General features: G+C 45.0%; 1 long non-coding RNA gene across 1 annotated transcript; it reads left to right on the top strand.

Moving 5' to 3' along the window:
* The first annotated feature begins 1,986 nt into the window (after window positions 1–1,986).
* LOC141095448 (uncharacterized) lies at window positions 1,987–21,455 on the top strand. Its single transcript, XR_012233390.1, has 3 exons — window positions 1,987–2,041; window positions 3,076–3,187; window positions 21,276–21,455. It is a non-coding gene; the product is annotated as an uncharacterized lncRNA (long non-coding RNA).
* Window positions 21,456–23,932: the final 2,477 nt, after the last annotated feature.

The following is a 23,932-nucleotide window of genomic DNA, read 5'->3' as shown; positions in this document are numbered from 1 at the left end:
GAACCATCACGTGGACTTACAATAAAGTGGTTACTCGTTAACTTTGGCCAAACATTTGTCATATCTAAAGCAGCCGTAAACATGGAACTGCCATCAAATCGTCAGTGCTCCTCAATTACAATAAAACTACAGGTAGAGCGGATGGCATTGATTATTTTGTCAAAGGGTCGGAAATGTCAGGAATCAAGTGAACAGTCAGTACTTGAAGCAGGAGATATGGGCAAACGAAAGGAACTGAGGCTCTTTGGGTAGAGTGAAGCTATGACGTCAAAATGAATGGGTAAAGCAACTCCAAAACTCCAGCTCTTGTGGGGTGTTTTTGGTATCTAGTGGTCAGTGCTTACCGAAAGTAGACCAAGGAAGGTAAAATGGTGACCGTGCGACAACGACATGGGTGTCCAAGGGTCAATGATGTGTGTGGAGAGCAAAGAATAGGCAGATCCGATCTAAGGAGCTACAGCAATAAACAACCGTTCCGTATTGTCAGATATACTGTAAATCTATCAGAAAATAGTCAGCAACCAGCAAAAACAGATTGCATGTTAAAACATAACTTTCATTATTATATATAAAATTGTGATATTCCCAATGTGGCGCAAGTCTAAATCACCACCTACTTTCAGACCACTAGGTTTCCCCCCCAAACATCTACACTTACCTGATAACTCCTCGATATTGAGGTAGAAATGCGTCGGGAGGGATTTTTTATTTTTTTTTGGAAATACAGAGTTTAGCTGTTAAGGATGGCGGAGCGCACTAAATAAATAAATAAGTGTATTCGCCGCCCGGGGTCCACCGTGCAGTAGGTGTTACACCGCTGCTTGCTAATGGCAGACGCGCTATATGGCGGTATAACGCACGCGGGTTGAACGTCACCCATTGTGTGCGGAGCGTACTCTGTTGAATCACAGAAACGCTTTAAACATAAACATGAATACCGAAGCCTGTCGACCTCACAGGACTCGGCGGTGTGCACACGGTAAAAGGTCACAGGACTAGGCCCTAGACTCTGGGTCAAAGTCCGTCTTGACCTACCGTGCGTGCGGCGTTGCTACCGCGAACGCCCCAACTGCTGCTGACTGCAGCGCGGCGACTAAACTAGCCACAATACGACAATGCCCGGACAGGCGCACTGCCGGACGCTAGCACTGTGAAGATGGAGACCGTGGCCTGTAACGTGCCACTGACTGGCGCTGACTCTAACACTAGTTCCCTGTCCACATACGTAATATCAGAGGGAGGGGAATCATAATGAGTCATTTGCAAGTCCATACATCCATCATCATACACACAGTTAGCATCTAGTGTCTATACTAGCGCCTGCGCAAATTCCGCGCAGGTGCAGTGAATCATTCAGCTGATCCCGGCGGCAGATGCGCGACGTGTCTACAGGCAGAGGAAGCTGGTCACATTAAAGGGGTTTTCCCACGAACGAAAGTTCATTTAAAAAATTGTCTGTGTCTGACCGTGTAAGGAGCATATCACATCTCCTGGGTAGGGGAGGAAGCAAAAGACAATACTGACATTACAGCAGGGGATCACAGAGGATTCATTTTGTGCAGTAAAATATTTCACTGACTGTTTTTAAACAATATTTTACCTTACAAAATGTATCCTCTGCGATCGCCTGCTGTAATGTCAGTATTGTCTTTCGCTTCCTCCCCTGCCCAGGAGCTGTGGTATGTTCAGTGCACGGTCAGACACAGGGGTGAGAGAGACAGAGCACAGGGGGGAGACAGCTCAAACGGGACAGCACATGAGGGGAGAACACAGCACAGGCAGCAGACAAGGGGGATAGCACATGGGGTAGACAGGTCAAAGAAGAGAGCACAGACGGGAGAAGTCAGCACATGGGGAAAGAGAGTGAATAGGTGGGTGAGCACATGGGGGGGGCAAGAGATTCTCAATGCTGTAAAGCCTGCCCCCATCGTGACATTACCGCCCTCCCGATGCAATAGCATCGGGCCTCCATGTAGTTGCTATTTATAATCAGCGCTTGGTGACTAGGGCATTGAGTCTTAGAGCTGAAGCTCCTATGCAGGTAAGAGTTAAGTCGCTGGGCTGAGGTTATTACTTGCCTTTGGGCACATGCTGTGAGAGAACCAGTCATGCCTGCTCTTTCTCAATTTAAACTGGCTCAGTTAATGTCTCCAATAGTTTCTCTATCTGGGTCTGGAGAGGTGGACATATCCCGGTTATTAGTGGTTATTTGAAAAGTTTGTGTTTGGTTAATCCTTTCCTTTTCCCTAGTTATCTTTATATTGCTTTGTTTCCTCTCAGGCTTTACAATTTATATTCCTTTGTATGTTTCCCTGGGAGAGTGCTGTTTGACGGTGCTTCTGTTTTGCCCTGTCTGTCTTGTTTGTATTCCCCCCATACACTGCACCGACTAGTGCTACTTAGGAGCATAGTAAGGAACGAGGTCCAGGCATCCCAACCTTCAGGGGTAATCTTGGGGACAGCTATAGCGAGGGTCAGTATAGGTACACATTTGCTATCCTGTAGTCACACCGTGACATTACTGCTGGCCATTCTTTTCCCTACACTTCAGTATGGAACAGGATACGGCTCTTGTGAGCCAAATGCAGGCTTGGTCTCTACAGGTCTCTGAATTAAAGGAGGAGATTCAGCAGTGATCTCAGTCTGATACACAAGATGTATCTGCTCTGGAACCCAAGCTTCCTCTTTGAGATTTTTGGGGGAGCGCGGTTGGTTTATTACTTTCAGAGAAGCGTGTAAGTTGTATTTTCGTCTTTGACCCCACTCCTCTGTTTAATTACCTGTCTTTTTTGACAGTGGACAGATTTTTCTCGGCTCTCGGGCTCATCTATGATGATCCTCAGAGCATCAATGGCCAAGTTTAAGATACATTCTCTGCACCAGGGGGACCGAGCAAGCGGCAGAGGATTACTGTGCTGAGTTTCGGCGCTGGTCCACAGGTACATAGTAGAATGACCCAGAGTTGAAAAGCCAGGTTTTACAAGGTTTATCTGAGAGGGTGAAGGAGGATTTTGTAATGTATGAGACCCCTCCTTATTTGGAGTGTGATATGTCTTTGGTAATATGTATTGACAGACAGAAGAGCTCCAATCCTTGTGCTGAGCAGAACCCAGATGAGTGGAGACGTGCAGCTCCGCCTCCACCCCCCTTAAAGCCACATGGGATGCCTAACAACAATTGACTAAATGTGAGTGTACCTTCTTCTTTCATCCACTTTGCTTTATACTTGTCTAATGTACATATTTTATGTCTCAATTTTATAGCAACTTTGATCTGTAATCACTGTCCTCTTTCGGAAAATAAATGATAAAATTATTTAGTTCTGTCTCTATGCTCTAAGAATCGAACTATACGCCTTTGATAGATAATCGCTACTAATTCAAGGGGTTTGCCACGGACCCTCTTAATTTAACACTGTGAATTAAGTAACCGTGACAGGTGGCAGCGCGTTGTGTATGGCTATTGCGGCTTGCTGGCAGTACAGAAGGGTCTTATATTGCTGAATAAGGGGCTGCGGCCACAGCATTGATAATTCCCTTACTGCAGAAGCCCAATTGCCGGTTCACAACAGGCAGTCCGTCCGGCGACTAATTATCCTAGGTGCAGTTCCCTGACTGACCTGAGGGTAAGGGGGGCGCCGGAGAGCTGCGAGTTCCAAAGTGGAACTGAGAAAGTGGGATATACATAAATCCCCGCAGTACTTGGAAGATTGATAGCAGTGGTGGGGCATCCAAATTAAACTCCCCCTGCGGCAAATTGTAGAGCGAGAGTAGCTTGCTGGATATTTTTGTCACATGGTGCCACTGGTGGGATAACTAAGATAAGCCCCAACTGCGCCTGTGATAGCCGTGTGCCGGCATTGTGTCTCGTCCCTCCGTCCGCTGATACACCCGTGTCAGTGGTGGGACCGTGACATAGTGGTGACACAGGGTCCGCTGTCCGTCGCGTTTTGGTGGCAGCGGGACCCCCGTTAGTCGCCCGTAAGTGTGACGAACGACAGGTAATCAACTGAGCCACCCTGCATGTATTTACTCCATTCACTGCCAGCAAGCAGCCTGAATGATACAACTTCCCACCTCTGCTGCCTCTATTCTCTGCTGTAATATATCCAAATGGTAATCAACTGAGCCACCCTGCATGTATTTACTCCATTCACTGCCAGCAGCAGCCTGAATGATACAACTTCCCACCTCTGCTGCCTCTATTCTCTGCTGTAATATATCCAAATGGTAATCAACTGAGCCACCCTGCATGTATTTACTCCATTCACTGCCAGCAAGCAGCCTGAATGATACAACTTCCCACCTCTGCTGCCTCTATTCTCTGCTGTAATATATCCAAATGGTAATCAACTGAGCCACCCTGCATGTATTTACTCCATTCATTGCCAGCAAGCAGCCTGAATGATACAACTTCCCACCTCTGCTGCCTCTATTCTCTGCTGTAATATATCCAAATGGTAATCAACTGAGCCACCCTGCATGTATTTACTCCATTCACTGCCAGCAAGCAGCCTGAATGATACAACTTCCCACCTCTGCTGCCTCTATTCTCTGCTGTAATATATCCAAATGGTAATCAACTGAGCCACCCTGCATGTATTTACTCCATTCACTGCCAGCAAGCAGCCTGAATGATACAACTTCCCACCTCTGCTGCCTCTATTCTCTGCTGTAATATATCCAAATGGTACAACTCCATACTTCTGCTGCTTTACCATTTTCACAAACAAAAAGCACAGAATGACAAATGTGCAAAAATACCTTGCAATAAGACATATAACAGTAGTCAGCAAGTGCTGATAAAAGGTAATAACAAACACAGGGTATTTAGTCTATACGTTTTTTTGCAAAAAAATGTATACCAAGCTGCCTCACCAACGTCAAGGTAACCCGTATTGAAGCAGTCCCTATCTAATGTATTTAATACCTGAACATATGAACTGTGTCTAAATGAGCAGGATTAAGACAGGCGCTTTCTGGTATGGGCACGTGATGCAAGACAGCTCCTTATGTGCATGTCACACAAGAGAGGGGTGGGGTCTCTCAAATCATGCATAAGCATGAAAAAAACTGGATTAAAAACACATGTGACATGCACAATGTGAACAAGTCTGTTGGACCATGTTCACTCCACCCTGACTGAAACACAAACAAAAAGCACAGAATGACAAATGTGCAAAAATACCTTGCAATAAGACATATAACAGTAGTCAGCAAGTGCTGATAAAAGGTAATAACAAACACAGGGTATTTAGTCTATACGTTTTTTTGCAAAAAAATGTATACCAAGCTGCCTCACCAACGTCAAGGTAACCCGTATTGAAGCAGTCCCTATCTAATGTATTTAATACCTGAACATATGAACTGTGTCTAAATGAGCAGGATTAAGACAGGCGCTTTCTGGTATGGGCACGTGATGCAAGACAGCTCCTTATGTGCATGTCACACAAGAGAGGGGTGGGGTCTCTCAAATCATGCATAAGCATGAAAAAAACTGGATTAAAAACACATGTGACATGCACAATGTGAACAAGTCTGTTGGACCATGTTCACTCCACCCTGACTGAAACACAAACAAAAAGCACAGAATGACAAATGTGCAAAAATACCTTGCAATAAGACATATAACAGTAGTCAGCAAGTGCTGATAAAAGGTAATAACAAACACAGGGTATTTAGTCTATACGTTTTTTTGCAAAAAAATGTATACCAAGCTGCCTCACCAACGTCAAGGTAACCCGTATTGAAGCAGTCCCTATCTAATGTATTTAATACCTGAACATATGAACTGTGTCTAAATGAGCAGGATTAAGACAGGCGCTTTCTGGTATGGGCACGTGATGCAAGACAGCTCCTTATGTGCATGTCACACAAGAGAGGGGTGGGGTCTCTCAAATCATGCATGCATGTTCAGGTATTAAATACATTAGATAGGGACTGCTTCAATACGGGTTACCTTGACGTTGGTGAGGCAGCTTGGTATACATTTTTTTGCAAAAAAACGTATAGACTAAATACCCTGTGTTTGTTATTACCTTTTATCAGCACTTGCTGACTACTGTTATATGTCTTATTGCAAGGTATTTTTGCACATTTGTCATTCTGTGCTTTTTGTTTGTGTTTCAGTCAGGGTGGAGTGAACATGGTCCAACAGACTTGTTCACATTGTGCATGTCACATGTGTTTTTAATCCAGTTTTTTTCATGCTTATGCATGATTTGAGAGACCCCACCCCTCTCTTGTGTGACATGCACATAAGGAGCTGTCTTGCATCACGTGCCCATACCAGAAAGCGCCTGTCTTAATCCTGCTCATTTAGACACAGTTCATATGTTCAGGTATTAAATACATTAGATAGGGACTGCTTCAATACGGGTTACCTTGACGTTGGTGAGGCAGCTTGGTATACATTTTTTTGCAAAAAAACGTATAGACTAAATACCCTGTGTTTGTTATTACCTTTTATCAGCACTTGCTGACTACTGTTATATGTCTTATTGCAAGGTATTTTTGCACATTTGTCATTCTGTGCTTTTTGTTTGTGTTTCAGTCAGGGTGGAGTGAACATGGTCCAACAGACTTGTTCACATTGTGCATGTCACATGTGTTTTTAATGCTTTACCATTTTGCTGCATATTTAAATGTGCTTGCTAAAGCTTTGGTATAATTCATTTGTTGCACTGTATGTAATACTTACTGCTTTAGATCTGTGACTGGGGCCTTTCTAGATCTTATCAGGTGGAAGGTGCTATAGCATTTTGCCACATCTTGGTCTAGTGCCTTTGATCATCTAACCATCCCCTGGTGTGCTGGCCCCAGCTGCCAAATTATACCCAACCATCTCCCACAATCCCTCTCTCCTGACCCTGTAGTGTGGCCTATATTTGTAGTAGTTGCTAAGGGGAAGCACGCAGTGTGGGGTACAGCACGCAAGCATCCCATAAGCAAAGCATCACAGAAGATAAGCATCCAGCAAAACGGCAGTTATACATGGCAGTTAATCAGGGCAGGAGTCAGGTAACCCACACTTTGCCTTCCCCTTTAACCATGTGCTTTATTTTTATCCTCCTGTGTTCCCTTGCCATCCACATTCACCACCCCATCCCCCCTCCATCACGACTCATACACATCAGCCCCTCTATACTTCCCTTTCCCATGTACAGCTCCCATGCACTCCTCACCTTCCTGAGAAACCTCAGCCCATCTTGCCCAAACACATCGCAGAAAAAAACTACTTACAATTCAAACAACTATTGGCTCTTTATCTTCCTTCTCCTACTGATTTCAGGGGACATCTTCCCCAACCCTGGTCCACCATCCCCCAACCTCAACCCCTACCCTACCTCATATCGAAACCACAATAATCTGATTAACATTACTTGCACTCCCTCATCTCAATCTTTTAATTGTGCCCTCTGGAATCCACAGTCTGCTTGTAACAAGCTTCCTTTCCTACACAACTACTTTCTGAACAACTCTCTTAATCTGTTGGCCCTCACTGAAACCTGGATTCAGGATTCTGACACTGTCTCTCCTGCTGCCATTTCCTACGGTGGCTTACAATTCTCTCACTCCCCGAGACCCACAAACAGACCTGGTGGTGGAGTTGGCATACTCCTTTCCCCACAATGCACTTTCCAGGTCATCCCCCAGTCCCATCACTCTTATTCCCTTCTTTTGAGGTCCACACCATCAGGCTCTTCCGTCCCCTCTCCCTCAGGGTAGCGGTCATATACCGGCCCCCAGGCTCACCCACCCACTTCCTTGACCACTTTTCAGCCTGGCTGCCACACTTCATGTCCTCAGAACTACCAACCCTCATCCTGGGAGACTTCAACATCCCCATTAACAGCCCTAATTCCACATCTGCATCCCAGCTTCTATCACTAACCACCTCTCTAGGCCTCTCACAGCTTTCAACCTCTGAGACACATAAGGATGGTAACACCCTTGATCTGGTCTTTTGCCGGCTCTGTTCAATCTCCCACCTAAACAACTCACCGCTTCCACTCTCTGACCACAACATTCTCTCCTTCACGCTCACAAATCCTCGCCCACCCCAGCTCATTCCTACCTACCACACAGTCAGAAATCTACAAGCTATTAACCCTCAGACACTTTCAGATTCCCTACACTCATCTCTGTCCCCAATCTCCTCTCTTTCCTGTCCTAATCTGGCTGTTCATCACTACAATGACACTCTTAGAAGCACCCTTGACCAAGTAGCTCCCCTCACCCTCAGAACCTCCAAACACAGAGTAAAACAGCCCTGGCTCACATCGCAAACTCAACTTCTCCAGCGATGCTCCAGGAGTGCTGAACGCCTATGGAGAAAAACCCGCACACCAGAAGACTTCATCCACTTCAAATTTATGTTAAGAACCTATAACGCTGCCCTTCACCTTGCCAAACAGACCTACTTCACCACCCTGATCTCCTCACTAGCCAACAACCCCAAGAAACTTTTTGACACTTTTCACTCCCTCCTCAGGCCAAAAGCACAAGCCCCTATCACAGACATTTGTGCTGATGACCTGGCCTCCCACTTTACAGAAAAAATAGATAATATCCGTCAAGAAATCTGCTCCCAACCACCAAGTGCTGTGACTCCCATCCCTTCCTACATCTCCCCTGGCTCACTCTCCACATTTGATCCCATCACAGAAGAAGAAGTCTCCAGACTCCTCTCTTCTTCTCATCCGACTACATGCACTACCGACCCCATTCCCTCACATCTCCTCCAGTCTCTCTCTCCAGTCGTCACAACCCACCTAACTACAATCTTTAATCTCTCCCTCTCCTCGGGCATTTTCCCATCCTCCTTCAAACACGCCATCGTTACTCCATTACTAAAGAAACCTGCTCTCAACCCATCCTGCACAAACAACTACAGACCAGTCTCCAATCTCCCCTTCATCTCTAAACTTTTGGAACGCCTAGTTTACTCCCGCCTTACCCGTTACCTCTCCATTCACTCCCTTCTAGACCCTTCACAGTCCGGCTTCCGCCCCCTACATTCGACTGAAACTGCACTCAGCAAAGTGACCAATGACCTTCTGACAGCAAAACGTAATGGTGACCACTCTCTGCTCATTCTTCTTGACCTATCTGCAGCTTTCGATACTGTTGACCACCATCTCCTACTCTCTAGGCTCCAGTCACTAGGCATTAAGGACACTGCACTCTCCTGGTTCTCTTCCTATCTCTCTGACCGCTCCTTCAGTGTTTTGTTCTCTGGCTCCACGTCATCTCCTCTTCCTCTTGCTGTCAGGGTACCTCAGGGCTCAGTCCTTGGCCCCCTTCTTTTCTCTCTCTACACGGCCCCAATTGGACAGACCATCAGCAGATTTGGCTTTCAGTACCATCTTTATGCTGATGACACACAACTATACACGTCTTCCCCCGACCTTACCCCCGCTGTACTACAGAACGCCAGTGACTGTCTGTCCGCAGTCTCCAATATCATGTCCGCTCTCTATCTGAAACTCACCCTCTCCAAAACTGAACTTCTTCTGCTCCCGCCGTCTACTAACCTCCCTAAATCTGACATTTCCCTCTCCGTGGGTGGTACCACAATAACACCCCGGCAGCAGGTGCGCTGTCTTGGTGTTATGTTTGACACCAATCTCTCCTTCACATCCCATATACAATCCCTTGCCCGCTCTTGCCGCTTACACCTAAAGAACATCTCTAGAATCCGCCCTTTTCTCACTATGGAAACAACAAAAACCCTCACTGTTGCATTGATCCACTCTCGCCTGGATTACTGCAACGCTCTATTAATTGGCCTCCCCGTCACTCGACTATCCCCTCTCCAGTCCATACTCAATGCAGCAGCCAGGATCGTCCATCTGGGTAATCGGTACTCGGACGCGTCCGCTCTTCGCCAGTCCTTACATTGGCTGCCCATTCATTATAGGATCCAATTCAAAGTACTTGTTCTCACCCACAAAGCTCTCCACAGTGCGGCACCCCCTTACATCTCTTCTCTCATTTCTGTCTATCGGCCTAGCCGATCGCTGCGCTCTGCAAACGACTTTCGACTAACCTTTGCACTAATCCGTACCTCCCACTCCCGACTCCAAGACTTCTCCCGTGCTGCTCCTATCCTCTGGAATGCTCTACCCCAAGAAATCAGGACTATCCACAATTTGCATAGTTTTAGGCGCTCCCTCAAAACACACCTGTTCAGAGCGGCCTATCACATTCACTAATCAAAGTCATTCTCTGTGTAAGTGTGCGTGTGTAGCCCATTCACTATCTCCATCCATCCTTCACTCCCGCAAGATGGCTGGACCTTCATTGTAAATACAACATTGTAAATACACACCTGTACTCTGTATCTCCCTCACCTCATTGTAGATTGTAAGCTCTCACGAGCAGGGTCGTCTTATTTCGTCTTATTTTGCTTTAATTATTGTATTGTTAGCGTTGTTACTTATGACTTGTGTTTTGAAACTGTTAAACTGTAAAGCGCTGCGGAATATGTTGGCGCTATATAAATAAAGATTATTATTATTATTATTATTATTGACAGGCGTTTTCGGCAGAGGTCCCATGACCCTAACACATCCTGGGAGGGTACTTTCATACCCATATTATCCTCTGGGACATCAGCTGAGCTCATGAAGTTAGGGGGCACATTCCGTGGAAGGAGAAGCCCTATTCCACTCAATAGGAGTGGAGTTGTTTTTTTTGTGGTAAAATGGCTGGAAAACTACTAGACCCAGGTCATTTGTGGGATCTCAACCTGGGTTCAAGTATAACCTCCATTAAGGTGTCTCAATGTTTGATACCTGCCAGGGTTAAGATTAGGGGCCAGGAGATTTCTATTTCCATCTTTGAGGGGCAAATATAATTGACAGTTCTCTCGCTCTTCAGTGTTGGATTGGAAGAAATTTCCAATCCAGTTCAGATATTTGCCATTGGTTGGTCACCTCTGACTCAGGGGGGCTTTTCTGAAAGGGTACAGGGGTTGGGATTCCATATAGAGGTACTTCAAATCGGAGAGCTTATCGTGTTATCTCCGGGGTCTTCCTGCAAAAGTAGTGTTGGGGTTTTCTTGGTTAGCCCTACATAATCCCACTGTTGATTGGCAAATTCAGGAGATAACCAAACAGAGCTTGTATTGTAAGGACCACTGTTTAGAAACCTGTATTTCCGAGATTACCACAACCCTTACTGGTCCTCTCTGTGATTTCTGTGACGCATTCTCAGAGAAAGGATGTCACGAGTTACCACCCCGTAGACCCTATGACTGTACCATAAGGTTTATTCTGGGAGCAAAATTGCCCAAGTGCAAACTTACAATTTATCTGGTCCTGAGAGATTAGTTCTCAAGGAGTATATTACTCAGAGTGTAGCTAAAGGACACATTAGTCCATCTTGCTTGCAAGTTCGAGAGATTGTTAAACTCCATGATGTTCATTCTAATATTGTCTCAGTTTATTGCTAAATTATGGAGAGCCTTTTGTTCTCGGTTAGGATTAAACAATCCCATTCGTTGACTTTTCATCCTCAGTCTAATAAGTAAATGGAAAGTGTAAATCATAATCTGGAGCAGTATTTACATTGTTTCATATCTGAAGATCAGGAAGAGTGATCCTCTTTTCATTTTCTTGCTAAATTTTCCTCTGGGGTATCACAGTTTCTCTGTGTCCACGGTTGGCATTCCCAGTTCTATACGTTGCAGGATTGAAACTCGTCACGAATACCTCGGATGGATCAGTTTATTTCTTTATTATCGTCTACAGGGGAATGCATTTGGAGACATTTGCATGATGTGAGTTCCAAACTTAAACTTTCGGCTAATTGTAAATGTGTGCCGAGTCCGGGCCTGTATATGGGTGATCTACTCTGGTTGTCTGCCAAGAACATGAAGCTAAAAGTACCTTCATTGAAGTTAGAACCTTGGTTTATTGGTTCATATAAAATTACAGCGGCCATTAATCCTGTTGCTCTCCGTCTGACATTTCCTGCATCATTCAAATTCCATAACGTTTTTCACAGGTCTTTTAAAGAAATATGTGGCTTCTAAACCTCTCCTCCCTCACCACCGCTTCCAGTCCTAGTAGATGGGCCATTAGAGTTTCAGGTATCCAAAATTATTGATTCTCTTTTCATTCGCCATTCATTACAATATTTGGTTAATTGGTGGAGTTTTGGTCCTGAGGAGAGGACTTGGGTACCAACTTATGATATACATGCTGAACGGCTTTTTAGGTCATTTCATTGCCTTCATCCGGATAGACTGGACAATGAGAGTCCAAGTGGGCCCGTCTTGGAGGGAGGGGTACTGTCACAAGAAGGTTTTCTCAAGCACCCCCAACGGTCATGACGGCGTCAGAGTCTGTGGATTCCGCAGATTCTTACACTCCTCCTTGTAATTGCATTGATAGGCGTGATCAGCGAAGGGTGACTCGGGCGTTGACTCTTAGAGATGCAGCTCCTAGGCAGGTTAGCAAGAGTTAAAGGTTTGCTCGACTGAGATGGCCAATTGGTCACATGCTGTGTGAAAACCAAAGGAAGTCATGTTTATTCTTCCTCTATTTAAGCTGGCTCTGGTGTACAGGTAATGCCAGCAATAGTTTCTCTATCCTGGTCTGGAGAGGTGGACACATCCTGGTTATTAGTGGTTATTTCCATAGATGTTGAGAGCGGTGTTTGGGTAACCCTTTCCTTTTCCCCTAGAAGTCTTTATATTACTTTGTTGCCTCTTGAGCTTTATGGGTCGCCCTCACACCCAGGGCTGTGGGGTACTCGGTACCGGGCCGGTATCTCACAGGGAAGTGTCACAGCAGCGGTGACCCGGTCCGTGGCCCTGGGCGCCCATTCTAAATGTTCAGTGTGAATGTGTAAGTCGTGACGACACCTGTGGTGTTCGGCAATGTAGATGTTAAGCCGACGCTGCAGACAGTTCCTCTGGGACAGATAGTGTGGTGCAGCAGTGATGGTATAGCCCTCCACAGGCACACCTGTAGTCCCAGGGCAGAGTGGATGTAGCGACACTTAGATGGTGTAGTGTCGGGCGCAAGGGATGTAGCAGTGCTGGACAGGTTGACGCAGGAATAAGTGGAGGACACCAGGGCATGTACCGTAGTTCCAAAGCTTTACTCACAGTCTGTGGTGGCTCAAGGGCCCACATTGGTGACGTGTCCTCTGGGTCAGGAGCCCAGCCAACCTCCAGGCAAGATGAAGCACACCTTTCCAACACTCCTCCAACTTATGTGCCTTTTCTGAACGTCTCCCTCTTAGCACCTTTAAGTGAAGTACTCCTAGTACTGAGTTACACTGGAGTTCCTCCTGTCCGATGTTCCTATGAACTCTACTTGTACGGCAGACAGCTGTAGCCTGCTTCGGGGACTCTCTGCTACCAAGTCCCAGCTCTCTATCTCGTTGCTGTTGTGCCCCCAAGACTTGTGTGGGAATAAAGTGATGACAAACTTCTATTCCTCCGTTGTCTGTTGCGGGACCATAAGTATCCAAACAACCTCGGGGACCGGATCCCGGCCTTGCACCTAGAACTTGATAGGGGTTCTCCTCTAACCCTCAATCTACGGTTCTCTTCCTCTCCTCATGTTCCGTACTAATCCTTTCCTTCTTTTGGAGAGCAAGGCTTTCTTTCAGTGTTCCTTTCCTGTGCCAGCGGACCCAGATCACTGAGGTCGGCTGCAGCACTCTACCTCCTTCATCCCTCTCAGGGGATCTCCTTACACAGGTCCAACTTTGTCAGACTCCTGTGACTATCTCCCCCTTTATCCTATCCTCTTCCCGCTCTTTAGTGCAAACTAAACTCCACCCGCCTCCCAGCACGCTTCGTGTTCCAAGCAGGGAGCCACCAAAGGGTGCTTTGCTACACTACTGTGTTGTGTGGGATGCAGGTGTTGGAGCGTGGTCAGGGGTCTCCACCTTACCTGAATGGTGGGGTACCACACCTCAGGAGGAGGTGTAGTACCTCTGTGGTGACTGAACCCTCAGGGGCGCCACATTTACACTTTATGTTCCTTTGTGCATTTCCCTGAGATAGTGCTGTGTGATTGTGCTTCCATTTTTCCCTGTCTTGTTTGTATTTCCCCCATACACTGCACCGACTAATGCTACTTAGGAGTGGGTCTCCATCACACCCAGGGCTGTGGGGTACTCGGTACCGGGCCGGTGTCAGGGGGAAAGTATCACGCCAGCTGTGACCCGGTCTGTGGCCCTGGGCGCCCAATGTCAATGGTGGTGTGTGGCTAATGGAATTGAATAGTTCGTGACGCCACCTGTGGTGTTCAGCAAGGGAGATGTTAAGCCGACGCTGCAGACAGATCCTCTGGGACAGATGGTGGGATGCAGCAATGGTGGTATAGCCCTCCACAGGCAGGGCTGTTGTCCCAGGGCAGTATAGATGTGGGGACACCTCGATGGTGTAGTGTCCGGCGCAGGGAATGTAGCAGTGCTGGCGGACGCACAAAGGAATCGAGGACACAAGGGCTTGTAGTTTCAACGCTTTAGTTCTTGGTAACCACTGGTGCCCGCTTCCATGCCGTGTCCTCCGGGGCAGAGACTCAATCAACCTCCCGGGCAAGTTAGGCTTCTCCTCTCCAACACTCCGCCAACATGTACCTTTCCTGAATGACTCCTCTATTGCGCCTTTAGTGTGAAGAGCTCCAGTACCGTGGTTCTCTGAAGTTCCTCCTGTCAGATGTTCCTAACAACTCTACTTGTATGACAGACAGCTGTAGCCTGATCAGGGACCTCCTGGATCCCGGCTCTCTATCCGTGTTGCTGTTGTGTCCCAAGTCTTAGATGGGAGTAGTGCATTTACAGCCAACTACTCCACCGGTGTCTGCTGCAGAACCATAAGTGTCCATACAACCTCGGGGACCGGGCCCCGGCCTTGCGCTAGAACCTATAGGCAGGGTCCCTCTTCCAACACACAACTCCTCTCTGCTCTCCTACTCCTTCGTTCCGCGCTGTTCCTTCTTTCTCTTATGGAAGCTTAGTTTGCAGTTCTACGTCTTTCTCCTTCTGTTCCCTTCCCGTGCCAGCTGGCTCAGGTCACTGAGGCAGCTGCAGCAATCCTTCCTCCATCCCTCTTCCAGGGATCCTCACTCCTGTCTGAGTGACTTCCTTCCTCTCTGACCCTCTGTCAGACTCACCTCAGACTGATCTGTAATTCTAAACTTTCCCACTCTTTTATATCTAACTCCACCCACCTCCCAGCACATCTCGTGTTACGAAGCAAGGAATCACCAGAGGTGCTCTGCTACCCCCTCTAAGCATGAGCCGCAATGTGATCAGTGCTGAACTATCCTGTGTGTGGGATGCAGGTGTTGGAGTGAGGAAAGGAGTTCCCAACTTACCTAGGCGGTGGGGCACTACACCTTAGGAGAAGGTACAGAACCTCTGTGGCGACTGAGCCTCAGGGGCGCCACAGGGGCATATTAAGGAATGAGGTCCAGGAGTTGCTCCCTTTTTAGAATTTTTTTTATGTCTCTTCATCTTCGTTCTCCTTTCCATTTACATGAAAGTTGTGTTTTCAGGCATTTTAGGTAACCCCCCCCCACCATTAACCTTTTAACCATTTGCTTATACTATTAGAAAACTTGCATTGATGTCTTTTTTTTGTCTTCAGATATCCATTCAGGATCTTGGGAAAGTTACCTGATTTTTTTCTGGGAGCAGTCAGGTCAGACAGTTTGGTTGTCACTTTACTTTCTCTGACGTAGGCAGAGCTCTATTATCTTTGACAAAGGACTCAAGTATTAGTTCCTCTCTTGTAATATTTGAGCGCTCCTTTACTTAATGACAGATTCCTTTGTATGTGTTATTTTCTCCTCAGCGTCTGTCTCTGTTAATAATCACCATTCCTGAAGTTACAGTTTTACATCAAGATTTATTATTGTTATCAATGATTTTGAAAAGTTTCACTTTCTTGACATCCTGATACAACATCCGGCACTAAGTGTCTAAAAGCACAAGACATGAAATGGAATGTCCAGCAGCACAAAATTATGTTCCATTGTGAGCAAAATGTGGACCTGTCAGGTTTCTAACTTACATGGAGCAGAGCAATATATTCTGTACGTTTGTGGGAAACCATCAAAAAATTTGTCCATTACTTGGCTAACTTCTTTTCGTAGCCCACTCTTGTCTCCCATAAAATAATAAAGCCTATACTCACCTCCCGTGCTGGCGCCGTTCCCGCGGTGTCGGCACTCTGTCTCCCGCGATGCTGCTGTGACAGGTGACGCCGGTGCCCAATCAGAGCTGGCGTCACTGTCCCCGCCTCCTGACGAATTGAGCAGGAATAGGAAGTCAGTGACGCCAGTGATGATTGGGAACCGCCATCAAAATAACAGCACTGTTCTAATAGTGAACAACCCCTCTAATCATAATGTGTATTTTTTGGAGTCCAGTGGGCCGTAATAATCAGTGATCGACAGCTTTACCCGTATGCCAAATTATACAGGGAAACTGATCAATCACAGATTAGGACCAAACCCCTGACTGCAAAGAATGAGCAGGGATTTTGATGAATAACCCCTTCGTGATGTGACTATTTTCCTTTTGTTTTTTCCTCCCCTTCTTCCAAGAACCATAACTTTTTTTTAAAATGTTTTCATCCAAATAGGCGTCTAAGGGCTTAGCTTTTGCGAGACGAGTTGTACATTTGAATGACACCATTGATTTTATCATGTAATGCACTGGAAAGAGGGATACAAAAATTACATGTGCACTGAAATTGCAAAAAAAAAAAAATATATATTTTTTTTTCTTTACCGTGTTCACTATATGGTAAAAACTGACCTATTACGCAGATACCAAACATGTATAGTTTTTTTATTATTAATTTTAAGTGGTGATTGCTGAAAAATTTGTAAAGAAAAAAAAGAATTTTGCTTGTATTGCTATTTTCTGAGACCCTTAAAGGGAATCTGTCACCTCATTTTCGCATATAAGCTGCAGCCACCGCCATTAGGGGCTTATCTACAGCATTCTGTAATGCTGTAGATAAGCCCCTGATGCAACCTGAAAGAAGAAAAACAAGTTAGATTATACTCACCCAGGAGCGGTCCGATGCGGTCCGGTCCGATGGGTGTCGCAGGTCCGGGTCCGGCGCCTCCCATCTTTATGCGATGACGTGCTCTTCTTTGCTTCTGTCGCGGCTCCTGCGCAGGCGTAATTCTCTGCTCTGTTGAGGGCAGAGCAAAGTACAGCAGTGCGCAGGCGCCAGGAAAGGTCAGAGAGGCCCGGCGCCTGCGCACTGCAGTATTTTGCTCTGCCCTCAACAAGGCAAATCAGTACGCCTGTGCAGGAGCCACGGGAGAAGCAAGGAAGAGGATGTCATCATATGGGAGGCGCCGGACCTGCGACACCCATCGGTCCGGACCGCCCCCCCCAGGTGAGTATAATATAACTCATTTTTCTTATCTTTCAGGTTACAGAATGCTGTAGATAAGCCCCTGATAGCAGTGGCCGCAGCTTATATGCAAATATATGCTTATATTCCCTTTAACATTTTCAAATATCGGGATGTGGGGCTGGTGAAGACTTATTTTTTGCACACTGAGCTGATGTTTTTACGGATACCATTTTGGGGTAAATACAAGGTTTCGATTGCCTCCTATTGCATTTTATTAAAACATTGCGGAGGCCAAAAAAAAAGTAATTCTTCCGTTTTGATTTTTCTCTCCATACACCGTTTACCTATTGGATTAATTTATTTTATATTTTGATATATTGTACTTTTACAAATGCAGGAATTCCAAATATTTGTGTTTTTTTTAACTGTTGTATTTTTAAAAGGGCAAAAAGGGGGAATGATTTGAACTTGTTTTTTTTCAAACTTTTAATTTTTTTTTTTTTTCCACTTTTTACTGCATTTAATAGTCCCCTTAGGGAAACTTGAGGCTTCGCTTATCTGTGCTCTACATAGTAGCACATCAGCACTGCTATGTATAGTGAAAATCTCCTATGAACGGCAGATAAACACTGTCTTTCACAGGTGTATTGTAATGACAGGCACAAGGGTCTTTAGAAGACCCCCAATCGCGCCCTGTGATCACACATATTAAATGCCTCTATCAGAGATTGACAGTGGCATTTTACAGATTAACAACTGTGGGCAGAACTTCGCTCCACCCGCGGCTGTTAAACAATTATTCAGCCATCATCTGCCAGTAAAGATGCTGTCTCAGCTTGTGAGTCCGCATCAAATTAAGGGAGCCGGCATATGACGTACCATAAAAGTTATTCTGAAACTCTCTCCACAAACATCTTTATCTGCTCAGCTCTTTTTTCTCCATGATATACATGATACTGTTACCCATAAATTGGACAAAATGTCCAAGCTGATACGTTGTTTCCTTTAATTGCACTTACTAATGTACTTCAATTTTCAACTATCTCGCCTCTTTGTCTAAAGTATTTACTGCAACCAGAGGGTAAATCTTGTTAATACAATGCGGAAAAAGGAAACTGCGCATGATTTCTCAGACTGGCAAACGTTCAGCCAAAGTATACAGCACCACCAAGAGGCTATGGGAATATATAGCAAAAATTAAGATTTTATTTCTGCTCAGCTAATTATTTTGTTTTACTATTAATTTTATTTACTTAAAAGGGTTAACCGGTTAAAAATAAATAAATCGGTAAATGAGTGACTTCTCTCAATAGCGTAACATTGGTTACCTATCCCTTTGGTGAAGACCAACCCGAGTCCCTTCCACTAGTCCAGCATTGAACCCCTTATTTTAAGAAAATACTGATGTAATTATGGTTCTCCTCTCGACTCTCTAATTATTTTCTGCTTTTTGCTGAAATCGGACATAAAATTCTAAAAATAAAAATTTAGAAATTGTTAGAAAATATTTTTTTAACTTTAAATATTTTATTACATTTGTATGTGTTAGACTCACCAGGTGAGCTGGATCCTCCAAGCCCAAGGTCTGGGTGGGTAAACGGACCACTAGCGTCAGCGCAACGGATAGGAGGATCGCACAGGAAACAGACAGCCAAGGCACAGGAGACAGCAGGCAGGCAGGGGGATGTCAGGAAATTACAGGCAATGATCAACAAAAGAAGAAAAAAGGACCCAGCATATAAAGCGCACACCCAAGGCAATAAAGTAGGTGACTAATACATATAAATTTTATTGAGGGACAAACAGGTATACAGAATAAAAACATTTAAAAAGGAAGGCACACCCCCAAATGTCCCAAACAGATCTAATAATAAATGCTGATAGGCAAAGACCACTTATGGAAAATTACACAAAATTCACCAAAATGTACATAATAATACATAGGGCATGACCCAACAACCCAGAATCTGGGCGTCCAAAGAGAAATGTAGCTATTTACTCAAAATATTTATATTTATAGATAGACCAAAAGGTACTATAAGCAAGGTGACCATCCATTATATTGAGGGCAATATTCTATTTGGGTCTAGATCTCCTAACCATCCTCATATTGGATGGTTCCCTGCTCCCTCCTATATCAGGGCTATTTACAGGGCTCCTCAGATCTTATGGGGTCTTCTGTAGTAGGTGTTGGTATGATATCCCCTCTATTCTTATAATGGATGGTCACCTTGCTTTCTCTGGGGACGCCCAGATTCGGGGTTGTTGGGTCATGCCCTATGTATTATTATGTACATTTTGGTGAATTTTGTGTAATTTTCCATAAGTGGTCTTTGCCTATCAGCATTTATTATTAGAGCTGTTTGGGACATTTGGGGGTGTGCCTTCCTTTTTAAATGTTTTTATTCTGTATACCTGTTTGTCCCTCAATAAAATTTATATGTATTAGTCACACACTTTATTGCCTTGGGTGTGCGCTTTATATGCTGGGTCCTTCTTTCTTCTTTTGTTGATCATTGCTTCTGCCTTTGCATTGTGCAGCACCCCTCATTTATTTTCAATATTAATTATTCTCCTGCCCCTTAGTAGTGCTCCCTAACCTCCTTTTTTCAGGAAATTACAGGCAGGCAGGAGGACGTCAGGAAACCTCAGGCATGCAGGGGAATGTCAGGAAACCTCAGGCAGGCGGGAGGACGTCGGGAAACCTCAGGTAGGCAGGCGGACGTCAGGAAACCTAAGGCAGGCAGGAGGACGTCAGGAAACCTAAGGCAGGCAGGAGGATGTCAGGAAACCTAAGGCAGGCAGGAGGATGTCAGGAAACGCAGGCAGGCAGGGGGATGTCAGGAAACTGCCGGCAGGCAGGGGGATGTCAGGAAACTGCCGGCAGGCAAGTGAACGTCAGGAAACTGCAGGCAGGCGAATGTCAGGAAACTGCAGGCAGGCAGGTGGTGTGCAGGAGAATCTGAGTAGCAAGACAAAGTCCAGCAACACAGAAGTCTTTATGCAACACCAAGACACAAGGGTGAGTCTCAGTGATCCTTATATAGACCTGTATCAATACAAAAAATGGTGGGGGGAACAAGAGGCGCAATAGTGCCTTATCACTAGTGACACTTAAAATATGAGCGGTATAATACAGTTCCACTCACCTATTCCAGTTGTGTAACCCACAAATGGCTTGAAAGCATATCACAGAATCAGCTGCCGCAGGACCTCCACCAACCACTCAAACGTGGAAAAAATCTTCAGAAAGTTGTGGGAAGCAGGGTGTGTTGCAGTCCGCGCTAGCCGAGATTCACAAATCACCTGGGATACAAGATGTTGTAGCAGTGTACTCCTTTATTTCCTCCTACGCGTTTCGGCGCCCGTCCTGGCACCTTCCTCAGGGATATTACATCAGTCATAGGAGCAGAGAATTTATAGCCCCTTACATTAGCAATTATGGGTGTGTTCTGTTTACATGTGATGTCATAATGGTCATCACTGGGGGAGGGGCCAGCATTTTTGGCGGAATTTCACATAAATAACATAATAAAACAAGAAAGTGGTCCAAAACACTTGCTAAAATGTATATAAAAATCTTACAAACAGAATGATGTAAAAATTTTCATGAAAAATGCAGCAGAAACGTTGCTAAAATATCACTGCAGAAAAAAATGTTTTATAAACCCATTAAACCCGACTTTCAAGGTAGTAGAACCCATGTATTTGCTGGTTTCAGTGTTTCCTCTTGTGACTAATGTTGAGCGCCACCGTATCACTGCTGTTGGATCAAGAGTTCTATAAACTGCTTTTACATGACACTATCCTGTTAAATATGTAATCCTATGGTTGTTATAAAAGAATTGTTATGAAAAACTATCAAAAAAATATGTCAAAAATATTATTATTATGTTGACAAACAATCTTCTTTACTTTTGTTTTAGGAGGAGAGCAAAGAGCAGTGCTGCTATTAAAATAAACATTATAAAATATGAACCAGATTATTCCTAAGATCAACTGCTTCTAAAGGTGTTCATTTTTATTTTAATTATTTATTGTCAATAAAAAATATCTAAAAAATTGTATTAAAACTATTAAAAATGGCTTACATACTGTGTTTCTCATCTTCCGTGTGTTTATGGTCACTATTTTATTTATTAGTTGTGGTGGTAACACCCATAGATCATGTGTCTGTTGATACAGCAGACCTAGGTTCTAATACCCAGGAAGATCACAGGTCTCCATACAGGCGCAAGCAATATAGCACAAATAATATAGCATAAAGGACAATGAGGAGAAAAATACACACCATCAAAAAAACAGAAAGTTCAAATAACTATTCATTAGATCTTATATCGTTGTTGGTATTCATATGCTATCTTCAATAACCAGAAAAAAACAAGCCAAATTTATATAGCTATCCATTAGATCTTATGTTGGTGTTAGTATTCCAAAAAAACCAGTAGATGGCACTACATACATTCATACCAAGCAGTGTGGATGCTGTTACTGTGTAAAAGTGGAGATAGAACCATCAGTTGATTATTGTGAATTCGTTAGAGTTGAGCGAAACGGGTCGAAAAATTTCCAAAGTCGGGTTTCATGAAACGAAACCCGACCCTAGGATGAGGTCGGCCACGAGGTCGGCGACTTACGCGCCAAAGTCGCGTTTCAAAAGTTTGTTTTGCTCTCTTTTTCAGCCAATCAGGATCCACGGACACTGTGGGCAACGTGATGACATAAGCAGGGGTCACCACCATCTTTCAGAAGGGCATGCAAGTGATTGGCTTGCTTTGGTGGGCGTCACAGGGGTATTAAAGGGCGTGCACGCCGACCGCCATCTTACTTCTGCCGATCTTAGCATAGGGAGAGGTTGCTGCTGCTGATTCTGTAAGGAGAGCGTTAGGTAGGGAAGAAGAAAAAAAAACTGCTTCTGCTGCTAGCGATTTTGCCTGTACAACACACCAGTCACTGTGTGTGCAGTGCAAGGGGAGGCTATATTTTGGTGGATCAGCGGTGTTGGTTGTTAGGCTGCATTCTAAGGCTTCCTGACGGCTGCATTGCTGTTTACCCACTGCTCTGCAAACTGCTTTTTTAAAAGCAATCCCAATTTTTTTTTTTGTCCTGCTAAGGTACTGAGCGTGCATTTTTTCACACCATACAGCGGTGCACACTCCTCACACAGTACCGTGTAACGGCTGTTATCACGGCCACAGTGAAGCTGTGTGTCACTCTGTAAGAATAAGTCGAGGACTTGTTCCGTTCTTACAGACTTGCACCTTCTAGTTTTGTCTAGCTTTCAAATAGTTAAATATATTTGCTGTTTGATCACATTCAAAACTATAGAGAGACAGCGTGTGTCAGTCCGTATACTTAAAAAACACGGAGCTTGACAATTTTACGTACACCGGACAGCCGTGTACGTGCACGCTCCTCTCAGTACAGTGTAACGGCTGTTATCACGGCCACAGTGAAGCTATCTGTGTGTCACTCTAAGGATAAGTGGAGGACTTGTTCCGTTCTTACAGACCTACACTCTAGGGAGATTCCTATTCTGCCCAATTCTATATACACCTTGTAGTTTGTGATACACTAGCCAATTTCTGCCTGTGACATAGCGCTGTGATATTCAGTGGGCCTCACACAATCCAAAAGTGTCCAGTGTCCACTAGTGTGTGCAGAAATTCAAAATCTCCGTGATCCTATAGTCACTTTTTTCACACCTGTGCCATCGAGCCTATGACATAGCACTCTGATATTCAGTGGGCCTCACACAATCCAAAAGTGTCCAGTGTCCACTAGTGTGTGCAGAAATTCAAAATCTCTGTGATCCTGTAGTCACTTTTTTCACACCTGTGCCATCGAGCCTGTGACATAGCGCTCTGATATTCAGTGGGCCTCACACAATCCATAAGTGTCCAGTGTCCACAAGTGTGTGCAGAAATTCAAAATCTCCCTTATCCTGTAGTCACTTTTTTCACACCTGTGCCATCGAGCCTGTGACATAGCGCTCTGATATTCAGTGGGCCTCACACAATCCATAAGTGTCCAGTGTCCACTAGTGTGTGCAGAAATTCAAAATCTCCGTGATCCTGTAGTCACTTTTTTCACACCTGTGCCATCGAGCCTGTGACATAGCGCTCTGATATTCAGTGGGCCTCACACAATCCAAAAGTGTCCAGTGTCCACTAGTGTGTGCAGAAATTCAAAATCTCCGTGATCCTGCAGTCACTTTTTTCACACCTGTGCCATTGAGCCTGTGACATAGCGCTCTGATATTCAGTGGGCCTCACACAATCCATAAGTGTCCAGTGTCCACAAGTGTGTGCAGAAATTCAAAATCTCCCCTGTCCTATAGACACCTTGTACCTTGTTTTACATTACTATATAGTTTGTTGGATTTTGTCTACATTTCTACCAAAAATGAGGAAGGCTGGTGGAAGAGGCCGTGGAATTGGGCGGGGTTTGGCAGCTGGTAATGATGGTGTTGGTGGTGGATCTGATGGTAGTGGCAAAAGCAAAATAGGACCGAATGCAGGAGGTGTTGAGCCTGCGTCATCGTCTGGCTCCATAAGGCCTCGAAGGCTTAGTTTTCTAGGAC

The sequence above is a fragment of the Dendrobates tinctorius genome, unplaced genomic scaffold, assembly GCF_039654945.1.
Source record: "Dendrobates tinctorius isolate UK_male_01 unplaced genomic scaffold, ASM3965494v1 ptg000009l, whole genome shotgun sequence".
Classification (NCBI taxonomy): Eukaryota; Metazoa; Chordata; class Amphibia; order Anura; family Dendrobatidae; genus Dendrobates; species Dendrobates tinctorius.
Note: the sequence above shows the minus strand (reverse complement) of the source record. Positions and strands in the feature narration are given on the sequence as shown.